This window comes from Macrobrachium rosenbergii, chromosome 10 (assembly GCF_040412425.1).
Source record: "Macrobrachium rosenbergii isolate ZJJX-2024 chromosome 10, ASM4041242v1, whole genome shotgun sequence".
Classification (NCBI taxonomy): domain Eukaryota; kingdom Metazoa; phylum Arthropoda; class Malacostraca; order Decapoda; family Palaemonidae; genus Macrobrachium; species Macrobrachium rosenbergii.
Genome location: NC_089750.1, coordinates 52,524,256 through 52,542,296, shown reverse-complemented (window position 1 = coordinate 52,542,296; position 18,041 = coordinate 52,524,256). Strand labels below are relative to the sequence as shown.

Here is an 18,041-nt window from a genome sequence, read left to right as displayed (position 1 = left end):
CACACACACATATATATATATATATATATATATATATATATATATATATATATATATGAGAGAGAGAGAGAGAGAGAGAGTAGCTGGCATTGCTCTTTGTTGGTAGCGTGTTGGACTGACATCTGACGACATTAAGGACCTTGGTTCAATTTCTGACCTACTATCACCAGTCGTCCCATAAGCGGGTGAAAATTAAGGTCAGCTGGAGATTGGACAATCGCAATGGGCTGGCAACCTCATCTCTTCAAGATTTTCTGAGAACTGGAAGGCAGTAACTATGACCCTTTTGCTGTTGTCCCTTCAAAGGTTAAATAAGCGTATGGTGATTATATATATATATATATATAATATATATATATATATATATATATATATATATATATATATATATATAAATATATATATATATATGTATGTATGTATGTATGTATGTATGTATGTATGTATGTATGTATGTATGTATGTATGTATATATACACACACATATATATACATATATACAAGAGGCGCGTGAGTTTGATCAGTAAAAAGAGTGAATTTCATACAAAAAGATGGGTGAAAAATTGCCTACGGTTAAAAATGCAAAAGTTGATATAGTATATGAGGAGCATGGAAAGCGTAAACACGTATGCTTGCGCTTTGCATACGCCTCATAAACTATATCAACAGACATTGTTCGTGAGTACAGGAGGCGATGAATGGGGAATAAAAGCAGTAGGTGGTGGAGTGAAGAAACTAGAATGCTAGTGAAAGGAAAAAATATTAAAATGGTTGAAGCTCTGATGCATGAGAAGAGAGAATCGTGCAGTGGAAGTCATGAGGATGAATTGGATAGCCAAGGACAATGTGAGTGAAAACAGGTATAGCTATCTTAAAATGTTTTGAATATATATGGTCAAACACTTTAAGGAGAAAAAGAAGGTATACTTTTGAAAGATTAATGCGAAAGAGAAAGAAAGGTAAATGAGCTAATGGATCGTGAAATGAACGTTACAAATGGAGAGAGAGTTTCTCAAGAGCACGGTAGTCCTCTGCCGTTCGAGTGAGTACTTTGAAATGTTCAATATGGAAGACACAAGCAGCAGAACTGAACTACTGCATGCAAATGGAAGGATTTGGTATAAAACCGTGACTACTTGTGGAAGACACTGTCACGGATGTAAGGAGAGAATAAGAGACTAAAGAACTAACAGACACCAAGGCTTGATGGGATTCCAAGGAAAGAGCTCATGTACAGCATTGAAAGTGATGAGAGTGTGGTTACAAGGATACGTAAGATATGCATAGATGTGGAAAATGTTCCAAGGGAATGGGTCAAGGGAATATCGTTCTTTCTATAAGGAATAAAGCGCAAGAGACGACTGATAAAAATAGAGAGGACAACATTAATCACTATATATCAGGGAAGGCGAATAATATAATTTTGGCTGAAAAAGTAAAGCACATGACAAAGACTGAGAGGGGAACTTTAGACGAGCCTGAGAGTTACGCACTCGGGAGTAAAGGGAAAAGGCTGTATTTGGCATACATGGCCCCACAATAAGCCAATGATAAAACTGACAGAGATGCAATGTGGAGGTTCTGAGGATGGAAGGTGTACAAGGTATTGCGTTAAGAGTAATTTAAAGGTGCTTATGATAAAAGTGAAGACTGTCTTAGAAAATGTAGATGGAAGAGTAAGTTTGAAACAACTTTATGTTAAATCTCCAAGGATATTTGATATGGAACAGATATGAGTCAGAGAAAGAATAAGATATTCAGGTGCAAGTTGCAAAATAAGAAAAACGTGATGTGAATGACGTGGCTGATGTTTCCAGATAATGCTTTGTTGGTTAGGGACTGTGAAGAGAAATTGCCATTACTAAAGAAGGAGTCTGAAATTATTTAAAGTGGGGAGAAACACTATATTGATGTGAGAAAGCTCACATGGAAACCAAGAAACTGGAATTCTGAATGCTAATATTATAATCTTGTAAGAATGAAAGTGGCTGATTCTTGCAGGTAGTTCAGGGTAAAGAGGTCGAATAACAGTAATATGAAAGAATGAGAAATACGACGAAACTATCTGGTATAAAGCTTTACAACGGTGAAAAGATGGGTCAGAGTTTTGAAATGGTTAGCTCATTTGGACACTTATTCTGCAGTCACTATTACCGAAAACAACTTATTACCGAACAAAATGTTTTTGTCAATATACATATGGCATCTCCTTTCTATAACCAATAACGCTATTATTAAGCGCAGACATTTTGTCAACAACGAGTAGTGATGAAGCACACTCATCGTGACAGGTCCATCGACTGTTTTCCTTTTTTCTGCTTTTTTTTATTCCTCATCTACAACTCAGCATCTATTACTGAATATAAATATTCTCAAATTATTTACTTCCTTGTTTTCTTCATTGTTATGTTATTACCTCAGCCTTGGAGGTTATTTTATTTCCTGTCAATCTGACTGTTATGATTTTCTGTTGTGTTTTAGATCTTTTTGTCCATATGTTTATCTGTTTGTTTGCCTCTCTGTCTTCTAGCAGGATTTCACGAAACCTAGGAAAAGGATTTTTAGGAAACCTGGCAAGATCATTTATTAGGTCAACCTCTCATGATGCTTACGTCTCAAGAGAGACAAGGTTGAAAGATCTTCTCGAAATAAAGATTAGGATTACACATTTTCGATGGTTCAAATTCAAAGCCAGTGGTATTTTTTTCAAACTACTAAATTATAACATTATTTCATTTAGTAACTGAGTGGGTCATTTTCGTTTTCGACAGTTAAAGGTCAAGGTCACAGTTTTCGACATTTTAAATTTTTCATAGCTGGCTCTATATTTATGGTATCTTTTCATCCTGACAAATTGCAACTCTTATGCACAACAATTATCCTAAAAAGTTTTACTATTAAATATCAAAGGTTAAGGTTACAGTTTTTCTATGGTTTAAATCTACATTGCCGTCTACATATTTGTGGCATCCTTTTCATACTTGCGAAGTACTTGGCTAATTCACCAATAAATAAGTACAAAATTTTATCTGGCGTTTTAATAAAGTATGTTAAAAGACGAGTGAACCACATGTCTGGTGATTTGAACATTTCATAGCCAATTGCGTATTGTGGTAGGCTATGCTCCTCGCCTTATTAAAACATAACGATAATTCCCTAACAGTAATGTTTACCAAGCCTGACACTTGAAGGTCAACGGTCAAGATCACAGAACATGCTGCCATTGTTATGGAGCATGTGCTCATATGACAAGAGTTTATTTATTCACTCTCGTCGAATTTGAATTTGAATTTTGCCTCGTGAGAGGCTGCCCTCCCATCCTGTGAGAGGCGTAGCATCAGTAAAAGATACATATACAGGACGCCCAAAAGGGTTGAGTCTCATAGTGGAACAACCCCTGTCATAAGTACTGGGCTTAAACACTGGAGTAAGTACAGTTCGAGCTAAACACACACACACACACATATATATATATATATATATATATATATATATATATATATATATATATATATATATATATGTATATATATATATATATATATATATATATATTATATTTATATATCAAAAATATGAAAAAAAATGGACAAAAGAAAAGGCGTGATACCCTCTCCTAAAGGAACACTCGTCTGAGGTTGAATAATAGTATTAACAATTACATAATATCACATACATGGCAGCAGAAATAATAATGATATTAATACGTGTTAAAAAACGCATGCCCATACCAGAGGTATACCCGTTTCATTATCATTATTATTATCATTACGAAGTAATCCATGCAATGAGTGAGCTAAGAATTCCTTCGGGGAGTGAAAGGTCATGCTGGAAAAAGAATGAAAGAAATAATATCAGCAATTAAATATCTTTCATATCCGTTATAAAATTACCAGTTATATTTTATTAAGACGAGAAGGAAAGACTAGATGCCCTGAGGTTTATATTAATTAAGAGGATTTTTATGGGTTTCCTAAGTCCTAATCCTTCTCAGTTTTGAAAAACACTACAGAAATTCATTTGTATGACTCTCCTTCAACTTTTCCAGTTAAGTGCTTCTCCACATTCAATAAATGCTGAAGACGATGTTATGTAAACATATGCTTCATATATATATATATATATATATATATATATATATATATATATATATATATATATATATATATATATCGATATACATAGATAGATAGATAGATGGATAGGATACACAGACATAAAGCGGGATGGCTCCAGAAAAAAACAAGATAAGAGTCTGTGCGACATTCACGCTTACACTACATAAAAGCTACATTCATGTTTAATGTTTACACCTACACAGAAGCCTCATCAGCAGTGGATCACGTCCCTACCACAGTATTCCATTCGCTTCTATATTGCACATATTCTCGCACTCTTTGGATATTAAAGCCCTCCCATTCCAAAACCTTTCCAGCATTTTCCAGGTCCTTTCCTCCTTCCTCATAAAACTTTTGTATTATAAACTCCCTGCACCAAGCTGTCTCCCACCATTCTTTTCACATTACCAAACCATTTCAAACCCCATACTATACCATTTCTACCTATCTCCGCAATCCTCATCCTTACAGTATTTCTTATATCACATACAATATATAAACAATTCACTTCAACAGCTTCAACCTTTCTCATTTCATTTGCATTCAATAGCCACACTTCCATTCCTTAAAAGAGAGTTGGCTCAACGACCCATTGTTACGTTCCAAGCTTAACTCATCTTCTATATAGGTATCTTGGAGTAAGTATACTCCAAAATACCTATATGAATCATCCGCTTCCATTCTACCACCTTCTCCCTGGTTTCCATTTACGTTCATTGCCTTACTCTTACTCTCATCTAATTTCAGCTTTCTCACTTATATATATATATATATATATATATATATATATATATATATATATATATATATATATATATATATATATATATATATATATATAATGAATATTTATAGCTGGTATTTAGTCGACTGTGATGGGCCACAGCAGGTTCACAGAAAAATAAAAATAGCAACCTTAACACAAAAAGAAGAACTGTAAAACACTCTCTGAAGTCTCTCCCTCTAATGGACAAGTTCAAAGTCGTAAAATATTATACGTATAAAGTAGATGGCACGCGACTGACTTCGACTTTTGGCATATACTGACGAACACACATCTATGTACATTCATAGACATATAATGAAAGCTATCTCCCCTTTCTGCCTTGTTTACAAGAGTGAAACATGAGTGAACAATAAAAGCAATTTTTATGTAAGGGTTGATGGTATGCTTGTTTATATGCTTTAGAGTAATGGAAAACAGGAAATAGAAGGTCGTCATCTTGTTAAATGTGGTGAAATATAAGAACGCTGGTCGCTGCTTGATTTAGATTAGCCATGCTTTGTACCAAGGCACACTTACGTGCCTAAGCGGCCTGTAAGTGTGGTAATAACACTAGAGAGAAAAGCAAGAATTCTCTAATACCAGCTTCCTTATGTCTTCTGCATCTAGCCCCATCTTTCTCTATTTTCTTATGAGGCCCATATAGTAAAAAATGGTTTGTACCAAAATGCGAGAAATAAATACTCTATTAAAAATGCTAGACCTTGGATGAGAATGACCTCTGTAAAAAAGGCAGTGTAAATGTTTTCCCAGATTCCCATCATCTAGTCTTTCAAGAGGTGACGCCAGCACTCCTTATGATGACAGGCCTCGCTTTTGTTCCCAGCACACCTGGGCTACGTTACTATACTGGCTTTTTACTGGCAGTCTCATTAGGCTCCATCCCTTAACAAATGATATCGCTATGGAATTCAAATGTACATTGTTTTGATGTCTGTAAGTGATTTTCAGAATTAGCAGATGATGTTAACAAATAAAATAATCACACACTAACAACAAATGTAGAATAAATAAATGTTAGTATGAAAGCAAAAGCATATACATGACTGTGTTGCTTTAAGAAGCGGCTGCTATTGGAAGTAGGGAACGTGAAAACAGAAAAATCGCCCACAAAGAGAGAGAGAGAGAGAGAGAGAGAGAGAGAGAGAGAGAGAGAGAGAGGGTAATTGGGATCAAAAAGGTTGTTCGAGGGTCTCAGAGTAAACTGGCGTCTGCACCTGTCTTTACGCAAACCGTTTCTTTTTTCCTTAAAAAGAGACAGACAAGCAAAATGCCAAAACTAACTAAGCCACTTCATAGTTTTACGTGCTTCCTTCGTTTGGTGATGAAAAACTACGACCCAAGTGGTAAGTCTGAGACAGACTAATTTTTCTGAACAGCAAAGAAGGCAAATGTGATTACTACAATAACCAATCTGCAATCATTTATCATTATTGGATTTGCTGTTGTTAGGAAAAATAGGATGAGATAGTCTCGAATTTTGGTTTCATTGTTTTATCACTAGAAGAAGGAAGATTGTTTATTCTTCTCTTTAAGAGTAATTACATAATCTGTTACGGATCTGAAAAGTCTTCCTTAAGATCTCGCAATCGTTGAATTTTCAGACATTACGAGAACTATTATTGAAAAAGGAAAGAGAAAAAGAAAACACCAGGACATAATTAAATAAATCCTGACCCCAGAAATCATCGTACATGTAACGTAACTCGGAAGCATCGAGTTATTTACAGAAGAACCACATGTAACGTTGATTGAGGAAAACTAAAAAAATTACATGAAAAATAATAATAAATGCGGGTGATTTGAACCAACGGCAAGGTTATAGATAAAGAGAAAAATTATAGATCAGTTAAGTGACCTATACGAATATAGCACATCAGATTCAGAATTTCTACAAGTCCTCACAATTAGTTTTATCTCTCAACAGAACCGGCAACATCCACCACTATTTTCCTCTACTTAAACCAGACAATTTATCAACTTTCCGACGATTCAATTAAAAGCTTTGCAGGCAAAAATTCACAAGGCAATTAGATTAATGCTTTTATTAACACTGGCCATATCAGCGCAAAGCATAAATGTAACAATGCATATTTATTTGAGTAGTTTTACAGCGATGGATTGATTGGTTGATTAACTGGACCGATCTGTATCATAATAATGAACGCTTCATTAAACTTTACGCAAGCTTTGAAAGGCACATGCACAAATGAAACCTTCCGCGTACACACACACACACACACACACACACACATTATATATATAGTATATATATATATATAATATTTTACATATATATACAAACACTTACACATATTTATATATATATATATATATATATATATATATATATATATATATATATATATTGTATATAAATTTATAATATATGACTTTTACAAATTAAACACACGTTATATATGCACAAATACACACACATATATATAAATACAGTATATAAGTGTATGTGTGTGTGTATTTGTGCATGTATAACGTGCGTGTGTGTGTTCAATTTGTAAAAGTAATATAAATCATAAGAGAGACTTCCTCAGACATTCTACAATTATCTACCCAGCGCCAGTTTACAACAAGATTTACCATTAGAAAAAAATATTTACGCTTATCACGTATGGGAACTCACAGTGAGGATTCAGGCCAACTGCTATGCATGCGACATGCGAGAAATGAGCACAGTTATGCAACTGCACGATGCCCTCCTTTTCACAATGGTTACTTATCTGCGCCAGATTATCATTCAGAAAAGGATGTCCTCCCCTTTTTGTTTTGGAAGAGTTTACACTTGCACGCCTCGTTACTCAGCACTCTCTCTCTCTCTCTGTCATTTCATTCTTGAATTACCTCTCTCTCTCTCACTTCACTGTAAATAACCTCTCTCTCTCACTTCATTGTAAATAACCTCCCCTCTCTCTCTCTCTCTCTCTCTCATTAATCTTACTGTAAATAACCTCCCTCTCTCTCTCTCTCTCTCTTTCTCTCTCTCATTAATCTTATTGTAAATAACCTCTCTCTGTCTCTCTTTCTCTCTCATTAATCTTATTGTAAATAACCTCTCTCTCTCTTTCTCTCACTTCAGTGTAAATAACCTCTCTCTCTCTCTCTCTCTCTCTCTCTCTCTCTCTCTCTTCCTGAATCTGACGCCCCCACTATCCCATCTTTATCTGCATCATCTCTGCCACTGTCTTTACAGGCTTACTTTTGAATCTCTCTCTCTCTCTCTCTCTCTCTCTCTCTCTCTCTCTCTCTCTCTCTCTCTCTCCTGATGAGTCCATATCTCACTACTGACGAACACATGACACGACCACTGACCCCTGAGCGTTGTTGGCCTTAATTCCCCAAAAGCCTCCTTCTAAACACAATGACTGTCTCATTCTCTACATTCTTCTTCGCACAGTTATTTCAATGGCAGCCTCTATCCGGTTAAATCATTGACGTCAACAGTCTAATCTGCCATTCAATTTTTCCTTACTATTTTTTCTTTTCTATCCCGGCAACTCTTTAATGAAGGCGATCTGAGACTTAAAGTTGCACTGACGGCATCAGCCTACTGACGGCACTCACCTGACTTCATGAAGGTTGTAAGCTCCGCTTGCTCACAGAGCGAATCATCTTTATTTCTTTCTTATTTTCTTTTTTTTATTCCCAAAGACCTAAGCTTTCTAAGTATTTTGTTTAGGCTCTCATATTTCCTTATCCCTTTCATCTATATAAGATCATTATCATTAGTATTATTATTTGCGTTCTAGGGAATTCCTTCTAAAGTAGAGTTCTAGGCGTCAACATATTTTTTTTTCTTTAGAGATTATAAGAATTTCTGTTGAAATGTTAGATGAAAGCGTCAAACTAAACTGTACAGGAAACCTTAACTAGCAATCTATGATGTTATTTCATCTCGTTCAAGAAACAAAATATTCTAGGGACTAAGGGCGTTTTTTCGTAAGTTATTACCATGAACTGTTAACCTAAATTTTTTTTTTTTAATCTAGCGGTTTAAGGACGTTCTAATTAACTTTAACAGTCACCCAACTCAGCAAGAGATCTCGTGATCTATGGAATTCGAAACCATCAACAACAAAATCTTGTAAAAAAAAAAAAATAGTTTAAACAATAAAACAAGTAAAACATGAGCCGAAGTTTTCTGCACAGCGCATAATGCTGATGAAACTCTCGATGTGCTGCAGTATGAAACCCTCAGCTACGACCTGGCAGCGCTCAGTTGCCAGATGCGGTCAAGTGAAGTTGCGTCGGGGACGCCTCCGGAAAGAGCTGCCAGACGCACAGTCCATGGCTAACCTTAACCTTAAATAAAATTAAAACTGCTGAGCTAGAGGGCTGCAATTTGGTACGTTTGATGATTGGAGGGTGGATGATCCCTCTAGCCTCAGTAGTTTTTAAGATCTGAGGGGGGACGGTCAGACAAAAAGCCATCTCAATAGTTTTCTTTTACAGGTAACTAAAACTTCTACTCCCGCAATGTAATGAATTTTTCAAATGGAGGGGGTGGAAGCTGTTTTAAAATAACAGCCAAAGCAAATATAAAGTTAACTTTTACAGCCGACTAAGAAATATTTAGGACAAAGTTTAACTGAAGGGGTTATTCTAAATGAAATTAATTTACGGAATCTTTTAAAATACAATTTCTTGATTGGGGAGTTAACAAAAATGAACGTGTAATACCTTTAAGTGCATAGATACATAATTTCATTTTCGTAATGACCTATGCCTCATCTGCTAAAATATTTATTTCGATCCGTTGATTAAAATTCATAACCATGCATCATTGCAAACATCCTTTCACCCAAAACAAAATATTTGTACAAATTAGTTCATCTTTTGCCTCTATTTCTGCTCGAACAACGAGCATTCAATTTCTTTGTTTGAGCCTATTCTTTTTCTCATTCTCTCTCTCACTCCCCAACATTTGTGAAATGCTTCCCATTCCAATATCTGTCTCTCTTTCACTTCCATACGCTCGCAAATTGGTTAATTTTCATTCTCTCTCTCTTTACCTACCTATCTATCTATTTAACTAACTAACTTTATATATATATATATATATATATATATATATATATATATATATATATATATATATATATATAATATATATATATATATATATATTTATATATATAATAAATTATATATATATATATATATATATATATATATATTTCCATAAGCTCACACAGTGGTGATTTACACACTCACTCTGTCTCTCTATTCTTCTGTCTTACATACACACACACACACACACACACACACGTACACATAACTACTTATGGAATATCCTTTCAGTCTCTCTCTCCCCCGGATATGCGGCCTTTATTGCATTTGAAAACTTCGTTGATAAACGTGATTACATTCGAAAAACAATAGCAAGTGAACATTTAAGCAAATATTCACATTACCTGCCGTCTGAGTATTTATCAGTTGTCTCCCTTTCATAAGCCATAAACTCTACTGAGTTTTTATTGTTAATATTACAAATGACCCTCATGCTAAGTTTGGTAATTGCACAAGTAACCACTGGAACTGGTTTTCCTTTCTCGTGACGTAAATTCCTCTGCGTATATGTGTGTGTGTGTATATATATATATATATATATATATATATATATATATATATATATATATATATATATATATATATATACATACATATATATATATATATGTATGTTTATATGTATATATACATACATACATTATACATATATGTATATATATACATGCACTTATATAAATATACATAGGAATTTGCTTATACATACATGTATGTATATATATATATATATGTATGTATATATATATAATATATATATATATTTGACTCACATCAGAATCGAACCCAGGTCTTTCAATTGAAAGGCAAGGCGCTACTAGGCCATACAAGTCATGAAAGAAGTTGGAACCTGAGGGCAACTGAACCCAATATATATAAATCGCTGGGCAAGCTAACTGCTTGCACACCAGCGTGTTTTCCCCAACTTTCCGATTCAGCAATGACCCAATTGACAGCATTTCATTCGGATCATATATATCCTTTCTGAGTGAATAAGCTAGAAATAGTCAACACAATCATGTGTGGAACAGAAATAAATTTCTGACTCACATCAGGATCGAACCCAGGTCTTTCAATTGAAAGGCAAGGGCGCTGCCCACTAGGCCATACAAGTCATGAAAGAAGTTGGAACCTGAGGGCAACTGAACCCAAGGAAATCGCTGGGCAAGCTAACTGCTTGCACACCAGCGTGTTTTCCCCAACTTCCCGATTCAGCAATGACCCAATTGACAGCATTTCATTCGAATTATCCTTTCTGAGTGAATAAGCTAGAAATAGTCAACACAATCATGTGTGGAACACAAATAAATTTCTGACTCACATCAGGATCGACACCAGGTCTTTCAATTAAAAGGCAAGGGCGGGCGCTGCCTTGGGTGTAGCTGCCTCAGGTTTCAACTTCTTTTATGACTTGTATGGCCTAGTGGGCAGCGGCCATGCCTTCAATTGAAAGACCTGTGTTCGATCCTGATGTGAGTCAGAAATTTATTTCTGTTCCACACGTGATTGTGCTGATTATTTCTATCTTATTCACTCAGAAAGGAAAATTCGAATGAAATGTTGTCAATTGGGTTGTTGCTGAGTCGGGAAGTTGGGGAAAATACGCTGGTATGCAAGCAGTTAGCTAGCCCAGGTAATTCCTTGGCGCAGCTGCCCTCACGTTCCAACTTCTTTTATGACTTGTATGGCCTAGTGGGCAGCGCCCTTGCCTTTCAACTGAAAGACCTGGGTTCGATCCTGTTGTGAGTCAGAAATTTATTTCTGTTCCACACGTGATTGTGTTGATTATTTCTATGTATGTATGTATGTATATATATATATATATATATATATATATATATATATATATATATACTGTACATACAATATATACATGGGTAATTTTTCTCAAAATATATATTTTTTCTTATCTTGCGTGACGCAAAATTCATTCAAATTAAACGTCTGATTATTCACTGACTGACAACTTCTTTGGGCGGTATGGTTTAATTAGAAGAAAACTGAAATTCGCTCCATTAATGAAATCCATTAAATCTTCATTATTTTTCTGCAAATCTTTACAAAGAAATAAACCTTTTACACAAAATGCAAAAGGTTAGTAGAAATTCTCTGGAGAAGCCTTGAACACTAATTGATAATGGAGATCACACTGACGTCACACAGTTCTTTAACCAAGAACCGAAGACCCACAAAGAAATTGATAAGTCTGCCTCTTATGGGAAGGAAGGTTATAAGTATCGGTGAAAAGTGAATCAGAAAAAGAACTGACCGAATTTTTCTTCGAGTTATGATAATTATACTTGCCGCCTGATAAGCAAGTGCATCCTTCCAGTAATATTACTATGGCATCAGTACTTCGTTCGTGCAGACGCCGATGGGGCTGGCAATCTAAGGCCTAGACCACTTTGAAAACAACAAAAAAGATTATAAGGGTGTAATATGCACACGAGTCGAAGGATGGTATAAGCTTTTTTTTTTTTATTATAGCTCAGCGACAAGCCAAGTGAGATTAAAATAAATTAGCCAAACAATAACTCGGCGACAATCCAAGTGAGATTAAAATTAATTTTTTTATCAAAAACAACACTTTGCTCTTACAAACATTACGTAAAGTTAACAGCAATACCGGTTCCTAGATCCTAAAACGTTACAGTGGGCGTCATAACTAGCCAGCAACAAAAAGAAGGCTGCGACGATAAAAAATTCCAAATGGCCTTGGCGTCCGTATTGCCCTAATGTCCTTGTTTACATCCGCCGCGGGCTTACGGACAAGGTGCTGTGCCAGCTGAAGTGACGTAGAGTCACCATGATGACGTCTACTAAGGCAGGTTAATAGTGACTGGATTGGTCCAAAAAATGGGCGGGGAGGAGAGAGAGAGAGAGAGAGAGAGAGAGAGAGAGAGAGAGAGAGAGAGAGAGTGCTGATCCGGATCCCATGACCCGGTGGGCTATTCTTATCGAAACTAAGTCTTCGTTGAAGCGTCCTCGCAATCCAAGTTGTAAGTATTATACCGCAATATTTTTAATTTGTAACAGTAACATAAAATTATTCTTGTTACTATGACAGCATATCGTCGCTTTAATCCTTACCGGTTTTTATTTGGTAAACACTTCAATGATTTACGATTTTCTATTCTACACAGGTTTCTGACATCTAATTTCTGAGGAAAATTAAAATTTACCGCATACTGCTGCTATGGTCAGCAAATCTCTTCACTGATAGACAGTATCCCTAAGCTGTGCTTAAGCCCTTTGTCTGAAATTACGCCCTCTGTTTCTATAACCCCAATCAGCTGAATGAATTCCTGCATTTCCTTCGACTAATCTAACATACAGTAAAGGTGTCACTAACAAACTAATCTGATGATAAAGAGATTAAACATTTAAACAAAAAATATAAAAGAATCGACCAAACCTTTCAGTCGAAAGACGGATATGAGCAAAACGAATTATGCTTGTGACACAAGGTGTAGTCGTCGTGATCTGCTATTTAAACTGTGTTTTACCATTTGAATACTTTCGACGTCGAAAATCAAATATTACAACATATAAATTCATTATTCCTGATGGCCTTTGTACCCTACATAAGCTTCCTAACCTTCCGATCTGGGGTGAAAAAAAGTATGTATATATCATCCCACACACGAGTTCCACAGGTAAAGAAGAAAAAAAAAAAACTGTCAAAATGGCCCTCTCTTATTAAATGCTTACGGAGAGTGTCAGGGAAAGCGTGCCAAAGTTAGGGTCTGGCATTCAAACAAGACAAACAGGAGAAATAAAGGCACCCTATAGAAAATCTGATACTAATTCTGTAACGAGCTACTTCAAACCTGCTTACAAAAAACTCCACACAAAAACAAAGTCATTTAATAGCATAAACAAAGACCGTGCTATGGCGGAACTATGAAAAGGAAAGCTTCAAGTTAAACAGGTTAGCAAACTGACCCACACGGAACGTCTGCGCTAAGCAAATCTTAGGTAGCACCGACCGCCGCCTGCAGTCTCACCGAGCGAATCAGTCACATGACGTCTCTTGTTTAGCAAGGACTAGCGAATCATTTCGAGCTTATAAAGCGCCTCGCAGACAAACTGTGGTTTTAGCGACATTGCAATGAATATTAAAGTATATTACAAATAATTCTACTGTGTTACTAGCCTAATTTGAATAACTCCATAAGGATATAATATATAATTCCGCACAGGTGCAGAGGTCACTGCTCGAGACAAAGGGATGTACACCAGACATAACGCTGAGAGCTGCTGGATAAACACTTGAGCGATAAACAAACCCGTTTGTAAACCTACCGTTTTAGTAGACCTAACGAACACCAGTAGATCCGTAGATTATCACAACACTGGCGCATAACAGTGTGTATATTCGTAAAGACCTTTGGCTTCCAAGCGGGATTTTGGCGATGAAGACCGAGAATTTACAAAACACTCAAGAAGAAACCGAAGATAAAAGTGAAAGCAAGACAAGAAACATGCTTCCACCAAGCCAAGCAACAGCCAAGTACGAGGTCTGACCTTTGACACTGACCAATGGTCTTCCGGTCATACAAGTAAAATACCCACCTGCCTACCCAAGGGTTTCATTGTTTCTGTAATAATCAAAGATCATTCCCTGGAGATACACTGTTGATATCCATTAAAAGTCAATCATCTGGACTACATTACCAAATGAGCGCTTTCACCAATTTTCATCAAAATGCGTTCATCCCTTCACAAGATATTTTGTTAACATGTACACATACACAGACATGGCTCAAAACATTACCTCCCATTCAAGAAAATGAACCTAATTTTTCAGGTTTCTTTTCACACTGACACTGCTATTCTAGCTTTACTTTCTCTTTTGCAAGATATAGGCAATTAAAGAAAATAAATCTGTCATTTAGTAACATCCAACATCTTTGTTTTCTCTTCTGTCGCAAAAAATGACTGTATATATAATCCAAACAAATACAATACATCATAAATAGTTATTCAACAAGCCATAGATACACCATCACCTCGCCAACAAGCTACTAGGCGCCAGCCACATCACAGACTACGTCAGGCGGATGCGTACTTGTACCCATATATACACACATGTGCGTCTTAGACTGTGCCAATTTCTGACACGCTTAATAAGACCACGAAAGTCTTTTTCTAAATCCGTCGCTCTTTGGCACTACTCTGTCGACTAACGCAATCGAAATCTGCCCTCTGTCATTTCGATTGCATTCTCAGAAGTGGATCTTCTGACTGATGGGGTCAAGATGAGGTAACAGGAGATATGAATAGATTTGCGATTCTTTTATCACTAGCCACACTTTCTTGATATATGCTTCAAAGAATATAAACACTGAAAGGTGCGTGATATATATATATATATATATATATATATATATATATATATATATATATATATATATATATATATATATATATATATATATATATATATATATATATATATATACTGTATATATATACTGTACATATTATGTCTTTATCACTTACACACTTATTCTGTGCATTGATACAATTACTAACAGGACCTTCGCCTGATACCATCCAGTTTTAATGAGGTCCTGTTAGTAATTATATATATATATATATATATATATATATATATATATATATATATATATATATATATATATTATATCATTTACATATGTATATATGATTATTATCACTTTTGTACGTGATTCATTTATCACACATTACCACAGGTGAAAAATAAGAAACAGGGTGTAGGTCCTGACCGGTTTCGACTTTATTTCCAAGCTATTGACGAAGGACTGATACAGAGTATGAGAAGTCACAAATATATATACAACAGGAACAGTACTAACGGTTGTGTATGTTCGTCAGTACTGTTCCTATAGTATATATATTTGTGGCTTCTCATACTCTGTATCAGTCCTTCGTCAATGGCTTGAAATAAAGTCGAAACCGGTCAGGACCTACACCTGTTTCTTATTTTTCACCTGTGGTAATGTGTGATATGTATATATACATATATATAATATACATTATATATATATATATATATATATATATATATATATATATATATATATATATAATGTATATATATATGTATGTTTACATATTTATATGTATTTGTGTGCAGGTTTGTTGCTCATTGTCATATATATATATATATATATATATATATATATATATATATATATATATATATATATATATATATATATATATATATACATATTTATATATATACATATATATATATATATACATTATATATATATATATATATATATTTATATATATTTATATATCTATATGTATGTATATATATTTATATATATTTATGTTTATATTTATTGTATGATTGTCATATTTATATATATTTGTGTATTTGTTGCTGATTGTCATATATATATATATATATATATATATATATATATATATATATATATATATATATATATATATATATATATATATATATATATATATATTTATATATATATATATATATGTATATATAATATATATATATATATATATATATATATATATATATATATATATATATATATATATATATATATTAGTATGTATGTATCATTTGCACGACTGTGATGACTGGTAACTAGGTAAAGGACTGAATAGGTAAGATTAAGTTTGGCAGGGGAAATAATTATAAGCTTCTGAAAGTACACCAGAAAAGGGCTTGGATGGTGTGAATCTATTCCAGGTAGGGTTTTGTACGATGATTTAAATGCAAAGGTAAATGAAAGAAATAGCATATGAGTACGTATGGAGTTCCTGCAAGAACAACAGATGGCAGAGTTGGTAGTTATGAAGTTCGCTGAGTGAATGAGAATGGAGAGCCTTGCTGAAAAAGCTGTCATCACTGGAAAACTGCGGTTAACAAAGGAGAATAAACACAGGAGTACTTGGGGAAGAAGTTTGTTAGATTTCATGTTACCAATGAGTGATGGAAGATCATGGTGATGGATGTATGGTGAAAGGAGTGGCTAGTCATTTGTCATCATTCTCTGGTTAAAGTGAAGGTGAAGGTGAAGGTTTTACTTTGAGAGGAAGGATAGAATAAGTGGAAATAAATATAAATGAATGTCATGGAGTTATATGAAGAATGGGTCAAATTCAATAATCAGCAGTGTTTGTGGGAAATGGAAGGTAGGACAGACTCTTCTATCATTCTCCAGCGGGAGCTAGTAGAGGACTGGCAGGTTGCATAACTTGCATAGGTCCTTCCGAATTTATACACGGGCTTTAGCAGGGGGTCATGGACGGCGAATTTTGATTGGTTGCAGTCGGCGAACTTCAAGCCAAATTTCTACGGCGAAGCTCGATCCTGACAGATCTTCGCAACCTGGGAATGTCACTCATTCCAGCATTCCCATTGGCCTGCCGTTGCGTGATGAAATGCCGACTGACATCATCGGTAGTTTGGCTGCTATTGGGCGGAGGATGAATGACATCATTATTTACTCTCTCTCTCTCGTAGTCCGGGGGTTGTCTCGAAGGGCGCCTCGCTCATCAGGGGCGTCTCCATTCTCAGGATTGTCATTGTCAGGTATTTGTTGGATTTGGTGGGTGTTCGGCATTGCTCTTCTCGAATTCGTGGGTAGGAGCGATGCCTCCTGCGTCGTATTCATTGTGGGTTTTCTCTCGGCAATGAGGAGCGCCTCCAGCGAGCGCAGACGTCGAGGGTCGGCGGCTCTCCCGATTATACTTATATTTTGTATAATACTGTCGCGGGAGATGAAAATATTGTGGGTAGAACGGGCGTGGTTCATGATGGCACCCTCCTGGGCGTGGCAGGAGATCCTTTTTGACAGACGCATCGTAGTCATTCCAATATTAAACGGCGGGGCATCCTCGGACAGGACATACAAATTGGTAGACCACGTTCTTCTGCTTGAGGGGGTCTCTTGCTGGCGGAGAGAGGTTATTATTCATCACGAGATCACGGGTGCGGCGGTTCTTGTAATAAATTACTAGATTTATTTTCTTACTGTCTTCGGTCGGGGTGACGTTCTCCATGACGATTTTCTTCATGGAGCTCT

The 18,041-nt window shown here is 35.4% G+C and overlaps 1 protein-coding gene across 1 annotated transcript in view; it reads right to left on the bottom strand.

The window, feature by feature from the left end:
* LOC136842633 (rifampicin phosphotransferase-like) overlaps positions 1-18,041 on the bottom strand; it is a 487,544-nt gene that overhangs the window by 365,476 nt on the left and 104,027 nt on the right. The window lies entirely within an intron of this gene.